Source organism: Neolamprologus multifasciatus, chromosome 17, assembly GCF_963576455.1.
Source record: "Neolamprologus multifasciatus chromosome 17, fNeoMul1.2, whole genome shotgun sequence".
Lineage (NCBI taxonomy): Eukaryota > Metazoa > Chordata > Actinopteri > Cichliformes > Cichlidae > Neolamprologus > Neolamprologus multifasciatus.
The window spans coordinates 4136232-4149798 of record NC_140455.1 but is presented as its reverse complement, the minus strand read 5'-3'; the positions used below and the strand labels follow the sequence as shown (position 1 = coordinate 4149798).

The window sequence follows — 13567 nt, the reverse complement described above, 5'->3', positions numbered from 1 at the left end:
TGACATGTTTCTACATCCACCCACACCACCAACACCCACCTTCACTTTACCGCTCCAAGTGGATAACGACTCATTACTCCTCTATTCAGATGTGTGGCCTGTTCATGGGGAATGACGATGATCATTTCAAATGTGTCTTTTCTGACTGATCTATATTTATAAATCCCATGAGATTAATAGAAACACCTTTTTAAAGTGAATTACAGTTACTCAGTGTTCTAGGTTCAAACTGGACACCTGATAGATAAAAACGATTAGACTTAGTTTGGTCAGTCAACACTAGGGATGGGTACCGGTATCCGGTGCCATGATGGCACCGGTTCTGTCATAAATGGTAGTAACCAGACCAAAAAGCAGCGCACATTTCGGTGCTTTACTTCGGTGTTTTTTTTCCTGAGCTGTGATACACTTTAGATTCTAGCCAATCATTTTACGTTTCCGAGGATAGTAGGCGGGTCCAGGTACGTACGTTCTTTTAGAGCAGAGCTACAGATTAAAAACGCCCAAGGCGAAGCGGTCAAAGTCTGGCTGTCCTTCACAGCAAAAGATGCAAACTCAGCAGCCTGCAACAAGTGCTTTAAGCTGATACTGTGATACTGTCAAAGGAGGTAACACCTCAAATCCGATGAAACACCTGGCGACGCATAGTGTGTTTTTTAAAAGCCGAGGAAATGCAACCGTATTTAATAGCTTGCTGCGAGACCTCACACCGAGCACATCTACTGCGGGTGTGGTGCCTGTTATCGACCCGGAGTTAGCAACATCCCCCAAAAACCCGAAGAGGAGAGTCCTGGCCCCTAGCCCTGCCAGTGTAGCAGAAATGATGAGGATGATGATGCAGCAGCAGCCGTTCTTCTCTGCGTGAGTAGCTTAATGTTGTTCGTGTGTAATTTACGTTGAGTAGTTTAACCACGTTATTACATTAATGCATGTAAGGTGAACTAGCAAACACCATCATAGCTACATGCGGCTGTCTTCTTGTTTGATGGCAGATACTCCCTTCACCCTGGCCAAAAAGGCTAAAATGACCAAAGAAAAGTGGAAAACAGTTAAACATGAGAGGTTTTTGGACAAAGTTTGTGTTTTTTTTCCATTGTTTAAGCTGCTTCCAGCCAAGAGTGATGCCAAATATGCCCATAGCTGCAGAAAAGGCTAACATTGTTTATCTTTTACAAAAAAAACAGCTGAACATGAGAGGTTTTTGGACCAATTTTGTGTTCTCCATTCTTTAAGCACCGGTTTGAGCACCGTTTAAGCACCGGCACCGTTTCAAAAGTACCGGTTTGGCACCGGTATCAGATAAAACCTAAACGATACCCATCCCTAGTCAACACCATAAAGATCAGAGTTCTCATCTTTATGCTCTCATTTAATTCTCCACTGTGTAAAAAACACCTAATATTAAGCAGTAAATTGATATCCACTTATGTAACAAAAACATTGTTCACTGGCAGCACTACTGGCATCACATTTAGTGGCCACTGGTTTCCTAACCACTGGTTGGATTTCTTGATAACAGCCACTTCTCCTTTGTACAGATAGATATCCCATGCAAGGGCTTGGCCATGCATGATAGTTGCTCTTCGTCTTCCTCATCGTTTTCTAGCTTCAGCTTCAGCTTTTCTGGAACAACTCATCTCGGGGATCATCATTCACTAATCGTGGCCCTCTCACTTTCCATTGCTCATAGAACCTCTGGGTAAGACAAAGAGCATTTTGAGGTGTTTTGGTCTTGATGTCAGTGGCATTTATTTTCTCCTGTGACCAGCTTATTATTCCAGATGGGTATCTGTTGACTGGTAGGGTGTATGTTCATTTTCACTGAGTCCCAGTGAAGATGAATGACTGATGAGTTCCTGATGAATGCTATTAGTGGACTATTTGTCTTGTACAGTGCCAAGAACTCCAGTATCCATGTTTTCTTGTAGTCAGTTCAAGTGGTGCTCAGATTGGTCTGCCTGGTCTTAGTGTCCTGACGTACCATCAACCAGTTTTTTAAGTTTGTGCTTCGGCTCTCTGGTGTTATTTTCAGTATCTGAACTATGTCCATGGATTGACTCATATACCTGCTTGGCTTGGTTTCTATGATGCCTAAGAAGAGCTTCCATGTTGTGGAGAGGCAGGTAATCAGCAGGTAGCTTAATGGTGTTGCACCCTTTGGAGCTTCATGATCAAGATTGTTCTACCCTGTGTGAGCCAGTCTGAATGAGTATCTGGTATAAGCTGCCTCCTTATTTGTGCTGGCCAGGCAATTATGGAGTGTTGTTTAGCTTTTCAGCCAGTAGGCATGGATCATGTCAGGTCCTGGTGCACTCCAGATCTTCATTGCAGAAGACGTGTTGTTGGATGTCTGCTCTTAGGGTCCACCAGCCATTGATGTGACAACTCTTTCCCTCAGATGTTCTTCCAGCTCTGGGTGGGTCTGCCCTTGTGTGTGAGTACACCCTGAATGGATCTTTGGAGATCAAAGCTCCTCGGGGTGGCTGTAGCTCAGGTGGTAGAGCAGGTCAGCTAGTAATTGGAAGGGTTGTTGTTTGATCCCTGTCTCTTCCAGTCTGCACGCCACATGTCTTTGGACTTTGGGGCTATGGTGGCTCAAGAGTTGTGTGTTCCTTTTGTAATCGGAGCATATCTCTTCAGCTTGTGGCCAGAGCTGGACCCTTTGTTTGGCAGTTTCAGTTATCTGTATCTTTTTGGATGTCTTTTTCATCCAGGACCTTCTGCATGATGCCCTTCTGCACCTCAGTTAACCAAATAATCTCCTTCCCTGATTTTGACTCCCAACCTTCTTCTCCATTGGGTGCCTCCTGCATCCTTAAACTTAAACCCAAGTGCTCCTAGGATTACTCTGGTAGTGGTGTATATGAGCCATATGGTTTCAGTGTTACATCGTCTATTTCAGCTCCACTGCTCTCTTCTATCAGGGCATGATCATTATTTCCATACTTTGTCCAATGCGCTCTAGCCCCAAGATTTCCAGCTTTCATAGTAGCTTTCGGCCATTGAAGTTACTGCACTGAGAAACTAGGTGCTTCTTGGTCATTGCTGATGTTGGCTTTCTACTCATCAAATCAAATCACTTTTATCGTCACATCAGATGTGCAGGTACACTGGTACATGCGAGTGAAATTCTTGTGTGTGAGCTCCACAAGCAACAGAGGTGTGCAAAAAATACAATAACACAAGAACAAGCAAAATATAGGACTGGCTAAATCTGAGAATTATATGAATAATATATGTACAATATAAGAGTGTGTGCGCATTACTGAATGTGTATACTAAATATGTATATCTACGTGTGTGTGTGTGTGTGTGTGTGTGTATACATATTTTACAAATTAAATAGAGTAAAAATAAAATAAATATATAAAATATACAGAGGTTGGTAGTTGGATATTGTGCAAACCAAGTGGCATTTATATACAGTGTGTAGTGCATAATGTTGAAGTTCCAGTAGTGAAGGTGAGGTGTCTATGAAGTGTTCAGCAGTCTGATGGCCTGGTGGAAAAAGCTTCTCTCAGTCTGCTGGTTCGGGACCGGATGCTGCAGAACCTCCTTCCTGATGGAAGTAGTCTGAACAGTTTATGGCTGCGGTGACTGGAGTCCTTGATGATCCTCCCCGCTTTCATCAGGCACTGCTTCCTGTAGATGTCCTAGAGGGAGGGAAGCTCACCTCCAATTATCCGTTCAGAGCACCGCACCACTCTCTGGAGAGCTTTGTGGTTGTAAGCGGTGCTGTTGCCGTACCAGGTGGTGATGCATCCAGTGAGGATGCTCTCAATGGCACATCCATAGTTCCCAAATGCATTGCACATAGACCCTCTCACTGGGTTAGCTGATCCAGTATCATTGCATTACTTATTATCAGTCCTTGCCCATATATGCCTTCCTCCTGACTCAACCTCTGTATACTTTAATGAGTAAAACTGGTCAGCTATGCTGGTTGTGTTATAAGAGAGTAATTCATGTTTTGTTTAGGCAGAGAAACATTAAATAATCGGGGAGGTTTGGTGGCTAACATTAACCCTGAGCCTGACATTTTCTCATGCTTCCTGTACATCCCACAAAACTGGTGAACATAACAGGGATTTCAGCCACAAGCTTTTAGCTTCTGCTGAGCTTATAAATGATAAAAATTCTGTTCACTTCATTGAGCTGGCAATATTGTGTCACTGTTTTTTTAAGAACTGTGGACATCTACATGTCCAGTATCATGTAATCGTATACATTACTGCACACGTGCAAAGTACCATCAAAAATGAATGCCTAACCCTCTGACACTAAACACATTTTGAACCTCAAATATGGCTTCAAACTCGTGGGGACGGGCATTTTGTTCCCATCAGTGACTGTTGGTCCCCACAGTTATAGTAGCTTTCCAATCCTCACACACACACACACACACACACAGAAGTTTCCAGTTCAGTAGTCAGAAAACCACCCATAAAAGAAATCAAACAAACAGAAACAACCTCCACTTTAAAGAACACTTTTAAATAAAAGCTTTGAAATCTGGGATATCAAACAGGAACAGTTTAATTTTGTTACAGTTTTCTCTTCAAAGAAAACCCAGTTGCGGACTAGCTAACAGAGCAGCTTGCCATCTGCAGTGGCTTGGGTACAGTTAAAGTCTATTTAGTGGTTTCAGTCGAGGAAATACTTCCAAAATGTTAAAAAAAAAAACCTCTATGCAAAACATCCTTTTCATTTTTCAAAGATGACATCAAACTTTGTTTTTGCTAGCCCAGAAAATTGTAAAACTAACCCTAACCAAGGGAATTCAGCAACTGCTTCCAAAAAGTGGAACTTTTGGAGAAATAGGATGTGAAGAAATCGTCTTTACAAACTGGAGCAAAGAGGCTCTCCACCAGAAGAGAAAAAAAGCAGCCCCCTCTTAACCATCGCCCCCCTCCCTCCACTTTTCCATCCATCTCTTGTAAATGCCATTTTAATTGAAATCTGTCAGCCGCTGGCTGTGTGTCTCTCACTGCTCTGCTCAAACCACAGTGCTATAGGTGCTAAGCCATGAATTTCAATGAGAGCTTTTCTTCAACTCGCTGCATTGAACTCCTTTAAATAAGGACTGTGCCTTTTTAATAACCCTCCCCAATCTCCTGGTTAAACACAAGAGGAAACAAGCACCATTCCCACCTACACACACACACACACACACACAAACACACACACACACACACAGACAGAGTTTATTTTGCTTTCTTTCCTTCAACCTAAGACATATCGGCATATCAGGAATGCAGATTTATATACTAACTTTGGTTTTGAGTTATGAGCATAATTACTTCAACAAGCATAACACCAGGCTATGATGCTGTATTATTATTATTATTATTACATTGTGGACAATGAAGTAAAACTTGGACAGCAGCTGAATCAGTTCACTAAGATGACGTGCAGATAAATTGTTCTGAAATGTGGAAATATTGTTTTTATCTTCCACATAAATTAAGCCACAAAGAAAAGCAACACACCCAGAGAAATAATACAGAGAGGCGGCAAATAACAAAAGGGAAATGTGGTCTTTGTTTACAGAAATGCAACCACTGTGACACGTGCTATTAAAAGTCTTTAAAGACTTTAAAGCTGCCAAGAAAAAGGATTTAAAAATTAAATTGTTAATTTTTAAATAAACATTTGTTGTTGAAACAGTGTTTAAAGGCACTTAATTGTAACATTGTTGTTCTCTATCAGTACAGGAGCTCAAGCATTCAAGATGCTTTTCCTTCATCCAACACATGTTTATATTTACTGTTTGGTTCATTTATTTTGAACAATTTATCTACAAATCTAAAACATTACATTTCATAACATCAGTCACAAACAGGACCCTGCATCAAAAACCACCTTGGCTTTGGTCACTAGCAGATTACCTGGTCGCCTGTAGTTTGCATGAAAAATGTTAACGCTCACTAACTAACCACCACGTGCTTGTGAAACCGTAATATTCACCTTCAAAGTAAAAGTTATCCCTTACTGCTGAAACCAACCTGTTTCAAAAGGCACAACCACGACTTTGCATCACACTCCTCACAGTTTCACTACAGATTAGCAAGTAACTGTGTTTGCAAACTAGTCTGCATCTTCACTGCACACTACGGGCAGCTGCAACAGTCTGCTAGCAACCAAAGCAATCGCAATTGTTTTTTTCTGTGCAGCACCATATAGCTAATCGTCATCAGTTTAACTAGCAACACGCAAACACTCACCAACTGCTAAAGCCACAGTCATGCAGGCCTGGTGAACAGACTGACTGCATGACTGTGGCTTTAGCAGTTTCACAGCCACTAACACTCCCAGCCAGTCTGGGCATGCTAATGTTTTTGCTAACTGGTTACCAGGTAATTGCCAACCCGTCTCGTATGGCTGTGGGACAGAGTCCTTGCTAATTATTCTTTCCATTACACTCCGTTTCATCCACACAGTGTATCAAGTTAAACAAACTCAGCTTTGAGTCACATGACTGGGGCAACGTGTCACGTGCCAATATCTGTGAGTAGCCCTTCACAGACATTGCATCTTAGCATATCTTAGTCCAGACCACCATATAAATCTAATGAAGCAGTTTTTGTAAGGATGCAGGACTGTCACTATTATCTGTTGGTGTATAATTCTGCTGCTGCTGGATCCAGGTCCTGATACCAAGGGACACGTGGTGTAAAGAAACTTGCAGGGATTTAAACAGCAGAATGTCTGAGTTGACAAAGTGGCAACCAAGCCTGCTACAAGGTGTTGGGCAACAACTTAACCACTTTCTGTGAGGGCAGGACACACCTACACCCATGGGCAGCCACACTACAGATTTCCTGCTTGTTGGCTGGTTGCAGACTTTTGCACATCGGATAACATTGTTTCCAAATGAATATAAAAGTCACATTTAAAATTGGTCTGCTGCTTCTTATGATATGCCCACTGAAGAAGCCTGACATGATCAGTCATTTCTATTTGGCAATAAGGTGAAAGAAACACATAATGTCAGCTGAGTAACGGATGGATCAACAGAACTATTGTTTGCATTTCTTTTTGGTTCACTTCCTATTTCTCCTTCCTGTCCGTCCCTCACCTGCAGTGTCTTTACTTCAAAACTAACACTCTGATTCAAAACTATAAATAAGTGATTAAAAAAACGCCCCATTATTACATGAGAGGTCTTTGGATTCAAGAGTCATTTACCAAAAACCACAGCACATGAGCAGCTACTGGATTCAAAGCAGATAATATAGAAAATGGACCTGAGTGATTACACTCTGCAAGCGCCTAAACTATACGTGAGTGCTGCCAAATAACCCAACTTTGACAACAGACTAAAAGCACCTGAACGTTCACTGTGATTAATCACCTGTCTGAAGCAACTTACAAGTCCCTGCAAGTTGTCTTTCACAACGTACTGAAGTGAACTGGACTGCCTTGAGCTTTAACTATATCTAAAAACTGATGGAGTTCTTGGTCAGCAGTTATGTTAAGTACACTTAATGTGTAGTTAATGAGGTACAACCTGCAAACCACAAGCCTGCTCCTTAAACACACAAGCAGTGCTCGTGCCCTCGGAGCTACAGCCATGGTGTCAAAGCAGCAATGCTTACATGGAAGCCAGAAACAATAGTAAGGCAGAGTTTAGTGTGTAATGTTAACAGAGTCCAGCTGCTAAACGTCCAGGGAACTGTTTGATTCACAAAGTCACTGAAACAGTTTAACCACAAAACCAAAGCAAGTAACTGATGAGAGTCGAAGACGTTTACTTCATGTGCAGATATATATATATGTGTGTGTGTGTGTGTGTGTGTGTGTGCGTGCATTTCCCATAAAGTCGTCTCCCCGTGTTTCCTGTGTTTGCTACTGTGCAGTGGCTGCTCACCAGCTCACCTCCACGCCCTCGTATTAAACATTTCCACCTACCAAAGACAAACTCTGAACTAAAAATACAGCCAGAACAGGGGGAAAAAAATGGGAATTCGACCTTCCGCTCTCATGTAAATAAGTTATATTTACCCCTGAGAGAAAGACAAACAGAGGGATTACGCAGTTATTAGAATTTGCGTTAGGTTAAAAAGGTTAAAAATCACAAGCTGGAATAATATTTAAACAAAGTATTTATAAAATGAAAGAAGAGGGTTTGGGGAGGAAAGCATTAGTCACTCATGCTTTGAGTGTGTGTGCATGTGAATGTATCTGATCAGCCCATAGTGTACAGTTCACTCCTGAGACACACAAAAGCAGCTTTTAAGTGGTAAACCAGAATTGAGACACATGCCTGGCAGCATTTAACATACTCAGAAACTCACAGCATCCAAAGCCAAGCATCGAGCTTTTCTTTTACCTGTACTGACCAGGAAATGAAAATAAAGGATAAACATAGAGCATTTTGGTTCTTTAATGTGGGGTATGAAAAGACACCAGTGCTGCAGTTTGGCTCGTCGCGCAGGGAAAACACACAAAACAAGATGGTTCAGCTTTATCAAATATGCCAATAAACCGTGACAAGCAGTAAGCATGCATACACTCAGCCTTATCTTTGTGGACAGCAGAGAAATGCGTGCAATCCTTTCATAGCTGCAACATTTCTGGTAGGTAGGTAGTAAGAAACTTCAAATATTTTCCAGTGTGGAAAGTAACAAAGTAGAAATACTTTGTTACTGTGCTTCAGTAAAAATTTGAGGTGCCTGTACTGATTTTGAATATTCACTTTTCTGACAACTTTTTACCTTTTTACAGGCATGAGCTGCATCTTGTTGTATTCAGGAGTAAATCCACAAAGAGCAGTAAACCTCAAAGCAACATGTTGGGATCCTTTTACCCACTCAGACTATCTTAGAGTCCCACTGATGGCACTCATTCTTCTGTTAGGTTTGGAGGGGAAGTAAATAAATATCATATGTTCATATATGTTATTATATTATTATTATATTAATATAGCATGAGGTTCAGTTGGCTTTGCATACATCGTTCCTTTTTTGAATACATTTCAGAGGCTTTTTCACTTTTATTTGACGAAAGAAGTTGAATCAGTAATTCAGCCTCGGGGTCTGTACTTGAATGTGTGTACTCTGATAATCGACACTGCAGTCAGTCTGAGCTCATTGTTGATGCTTGTAGGCATGATAAAGCCATTATAAAGCTTGTATACAGAGGTGAAAGTGTACAAGTGGTACTTAAGAGCATTATCAACTATATAAAATACGATACAAAATAAATGCTGCCCTTAACAGCAAGCCTGACCCATCGTCCATTATTGTACTTTAGACTGCTGAAAGTATCCAGTAGCCTATTCTCACACTTTTCATAACATAAAAATAATTATTCAGTGTCCTTTTAGGAACATTTCACAAGGACACTGAATGTAAGCTTAAATATATCAATCTGCCTTTTTTCACTCTCAGTTGAGTCAGTCATTGATTCTATTTTAGGGGCTTTTGCATCAACACATTAAACACTATAAAAACAAGTATCAGGTTCCTAATTGTCAAACTAACAACATTTACAGTGAAGCTGTCGATATGAACCTTAATGGCATTATTTCTAGCTTTAGCTTAGCTTTCAATTGATGCTATGATGATAGCAGCCAGGTACACAGAGTCCCTGTACTTAAGGTTCCCACGTGGCCCGAGCCTGTCATTTAAAAGCTCTCTGTACCTCCAATTTCCTGCTATGGTTTGTTTAAACTGAGAATTCCTCTGTCATGAAGAGGATGTGTGTGTGTGTGTGTGTGTGTGTGTGTGTGTGTGTGTGTGTGTGTGACTGTTGTGCAACAACCTTAGCCTCAGTCTGCTTCCTCTCCTCGCACAGCTCCAAATAAACAGCGCTGCTCCAATCCACTATGTTTTTCTCTCTGTTTATTTTTCTCTTTTTCTACCCAAACACACACACCTCCCCCACTCCTGCTCCCACTGCGCTCTTTCCTTCTCTCTCTTGACACGGTACAATATGTGCATATATATATATATATATATATATATATATATATATATATATATATATATATATATATAGTGTGGATTATCTCATTATTTCAAATAATTCCCTAACTCGATTAGTTAGTTATGCTGCTATAGGCTCGGGGTGCTTGAGGACTTCATGTCCTAACTCCATGTATTTCTATCCTGGGCTTAAAGCAGGATCTACAGGTGGGGGGGACGCTAAGTTCCAGTGGAGCAATGCACCACGAGAAATGACTCACTTACTAAAAAGGCCCATAAGAATTTCTACTGTGAGCTTGAGTTTATTTGTTTTCATGGTGGACAGACTGTGGTCCACTGAGCTGTGCTGCTGCTGGCTCTGAGGTTTACTGCTCTTCGTTGATGTAGCCAGCTATATTCTACAATATATAAGCACATGTTGCATAGATATTATGGCTACTTTCAAACCCATATCAATTCAAATAGATGAGTCCAACCAAAGTCCTTCTAGAATCATCTCATCTGACTCATCAGTCCAGTAATTTTGAACCATTATCTAAATGAACTTTTTTTTCAGACAAATCCAAAAGTCTTTGGGTGCCATCTGCTACTATCAGGTCCTAATGTATCAATGACTGTAACAACGTGCACCCGTCCAGAACCGTCACGTGTCACAATCACCTGTCCTCCTTGTCATACATTGTTTCTGTCCATCTTTAGCTAGAAAGACAGATCATGTACCAAACCACACAGAAACATTTTGTTTGTCTTTGTTGAGCTGCTTAAAATCCTGCATTTGAAGAAGTTACTTGTGCCTAAGTGTGAATTGATGACAGGAATAAGAAGGAAAAAATCATTTTAATAATTATTTTATTTACTGACTTGAGTTATTCCATTCACAAGATTTTCTGAAAACTTGAACTATGACCTCTAACCTTAAGTTCAAGATCACTGAAATTCGAAGTTGCCTGAGATTTTGAGTAGATGCCTTTGCTATCGATTTCCTTCTATGAGGCTTTGTTCTCGAGTTATCACATTCACAATCTTGGCTGCTCACCTGCAGGGTGATGACAACGCCCCATCAGCCGTTCACAGGTGGGGGGTAAAAAGCATCAGCAAACAAAGTACACTGCAGTAAATACAAACCATTAATGTAACATGATACTGCATTACACTTACAAACATGTCCTTGCTTCTTTTACAAAGGTGAATGATCACACGTCTGTTGTCATTAGGACAGGACGTTGTGTTGGTGTGTGAGACTGCACCCTATAGGGTTTATATTGTTAACTCATAATTAGGAGACAATTTTACAGAGAAACGAGAAAGTTTGCATCAATATAATGTGTTTGATATTCTGCTTAGAGTCCAAATGGAACTGATAAGAGACTCGATAATGGAATCAGAATTCCTTAATTCATATCAATTCCCATTCCTAGTGCCCATACCTAAAACACTAAAAGATCCTCATCATCTTTATTGGGGATTTGTGTTGATGTGAGACTGTAGGTTTATATTGTTAACTGGTAATTAGGTGACACTGCATTTCAGGTCACTTTACAGAGTAATGAGAAAGTAATCTAATGAGTAATGTAGCAGATTACTTCTAAGAAATGTAATGAGTAATACATTACCAACAATCCCAACACTGTTGTTGATAGAGAAGACATCGTGGGGTTAACCTAGTACGCAATGACCAGCGTCTACCAAAGAAGAGTCCATGCACTGAGGCATCAAAGGTGTTTAGGGTAACCACAAACTAACCACAAACTAACCACAAACTAACCACAAACTAGCCACAAACTAGCCACAAACTAACCACAAACTAACCACAAACTAACAATATTAAGCAGGTGGATTTAACATGGTTGCAGATTGGCGGTGCTTTGCGCACTCAGCTGTACTTATACCACTGTTACTGAATTTCCCAGAGGAAACCAGCCGAGGGATTAAGAAAGTTCTATCTAATCGAATCTTATCTAAAGTTCATAAGATTTCAGGGGTTTCCAAAACTGGTCTCTGCTGGTTCAGTCTGTAAAACACACGGGACAGCTCGCGCACAACTGTGAGGCTGAAAACTGACTTCATGTTTCAAACTGAATGGAAACACTCAGACGCAGAATCGTTACAATGTATCTTAATAACTAACAATCAGCATCGTGATTCTTTCTTTCTAGCAGCGTATTTTTCTTACCCAATATTAAAAATCCTCAAGTCCTTGGGTTCCACAGTTCACAGAGATTCAGCCGACCATGGCGTCCGCATGAAATGGTGTTTAAAATTCCCAACCTACTGCCAAGTCCAACTTTGCCAGGAATTTTGGTGTTGAGCTCCGAGAAGAATTTACAAGCATATTGTTTTCACTGTTTGGCTGAGGCCACATTGTCCAAAAGGCACAATAAATAAATCAGACAAAGAGAAGACCTCAGCTCAGAAGCATCAATTTATTCTGTAACACTACACTGCAACTAATCAACCTCTGCACTGCTGCTGCAAATCATAGAGAGTCAGGGTCACAGACAGTAACATGAGACTGGTTTAATTAAATGATGGCTAAATAACTGATGGCACAAACTTGAAGTCAGCAGGTAACCCAAAGCCCCAGCTGACAATCCAGATCTCCCATTTTCGAAATCCCCAAAATGGAAAATAGCCTCTCTGTTCAACACGCATGTCACCGTTGGGCCTTTGAGCCATACCTGGCTCATGCTGTCATAGCTCTCTCACGTCATGACAGATCGGGAACATTTGCTGGGAGGGCTACTTCCCAAATCAAAATTGGGAGCTCGCAGGCCAGAGTTTGGTTCTCGTCTGGATGTGCTTCAGACAGAGCTGTGAAGCACAACAGAGTGGAAAACACACCATAATGGAACAAACAATTGTTGCTAGGCTTTATTATCCCCCAGCCGAGTGTCAGGAAGAAAGAAATGAGCCGCGAGCTGACACTTACCATATGCAAAGCAACAACCTAACACACAGCGTCTCTCCTTCTCTCACACAGACTCCTCTGCTTTTACAAACACCAAACAGTTGTATGTCTAATCGTTTGTCTCGAGAGTCTGTTAGAAATGATTCAAACTTTTAATACCTACAGTATGTTCGAATCTCTGCAGTAAAACGTTGTGTTCAGCAGCATCAAATGCTGAGATGAGTCCACTGTCAGAGACCATAAGAAGGTCATGACTAACCTCCAATAGTGCTGTTTCTGCACTGTGATGGACTCTTTCAAGACTTTGTGAAATAAATGGAAGGTTGGAGATTCTCACTCTGTCTACATCTTTGTTTAATTAATAATCTGGTGTGAAAAATTGCTGCTCATACTCACGCTGGTCACACAGTATAGATCGTTGTGAACTGCAGGAACTGTTCTTTTCTACTGGTCTTCATAAATCTTTAAACAAATCACAAACCCATATAATATGTTTCCATAGATACATTTTGATGCAGATAATCTGACTCAGCATTTACCGTCAGGTCAACTACAAATGATCACCAACATAATATCCTGAAAATACCAGAGCTTAAAGAAATTATATATTGCACCAGATAAAGTTACATTTCTATCCTTCTAGTTACAGAGTACCGTTTTTTGGGGGCTCAGTTGCTTTTAAATAGTTTGACCTACTTTAGAAATAGTTAATTTTCTGCAAACTAGTGGT

At 40.8% G+C, this 13567-nt stretch overlaps 1 protein-coding gene across 6 annotated transcripts in view; it reads right to left on the bottom strand.

Moving 5' to 3' along the window:
- The window catches only part of scube1 (signal peptide, CUB domain, EGF-like 1), a 124426-nt gene that overhangs the window by 63512 nt on the left and 47347 nt on the right, over nucleotides 1-13567 (bottom strand). The gene's annotated exons all lie outside the window — the stretch shown is intronic.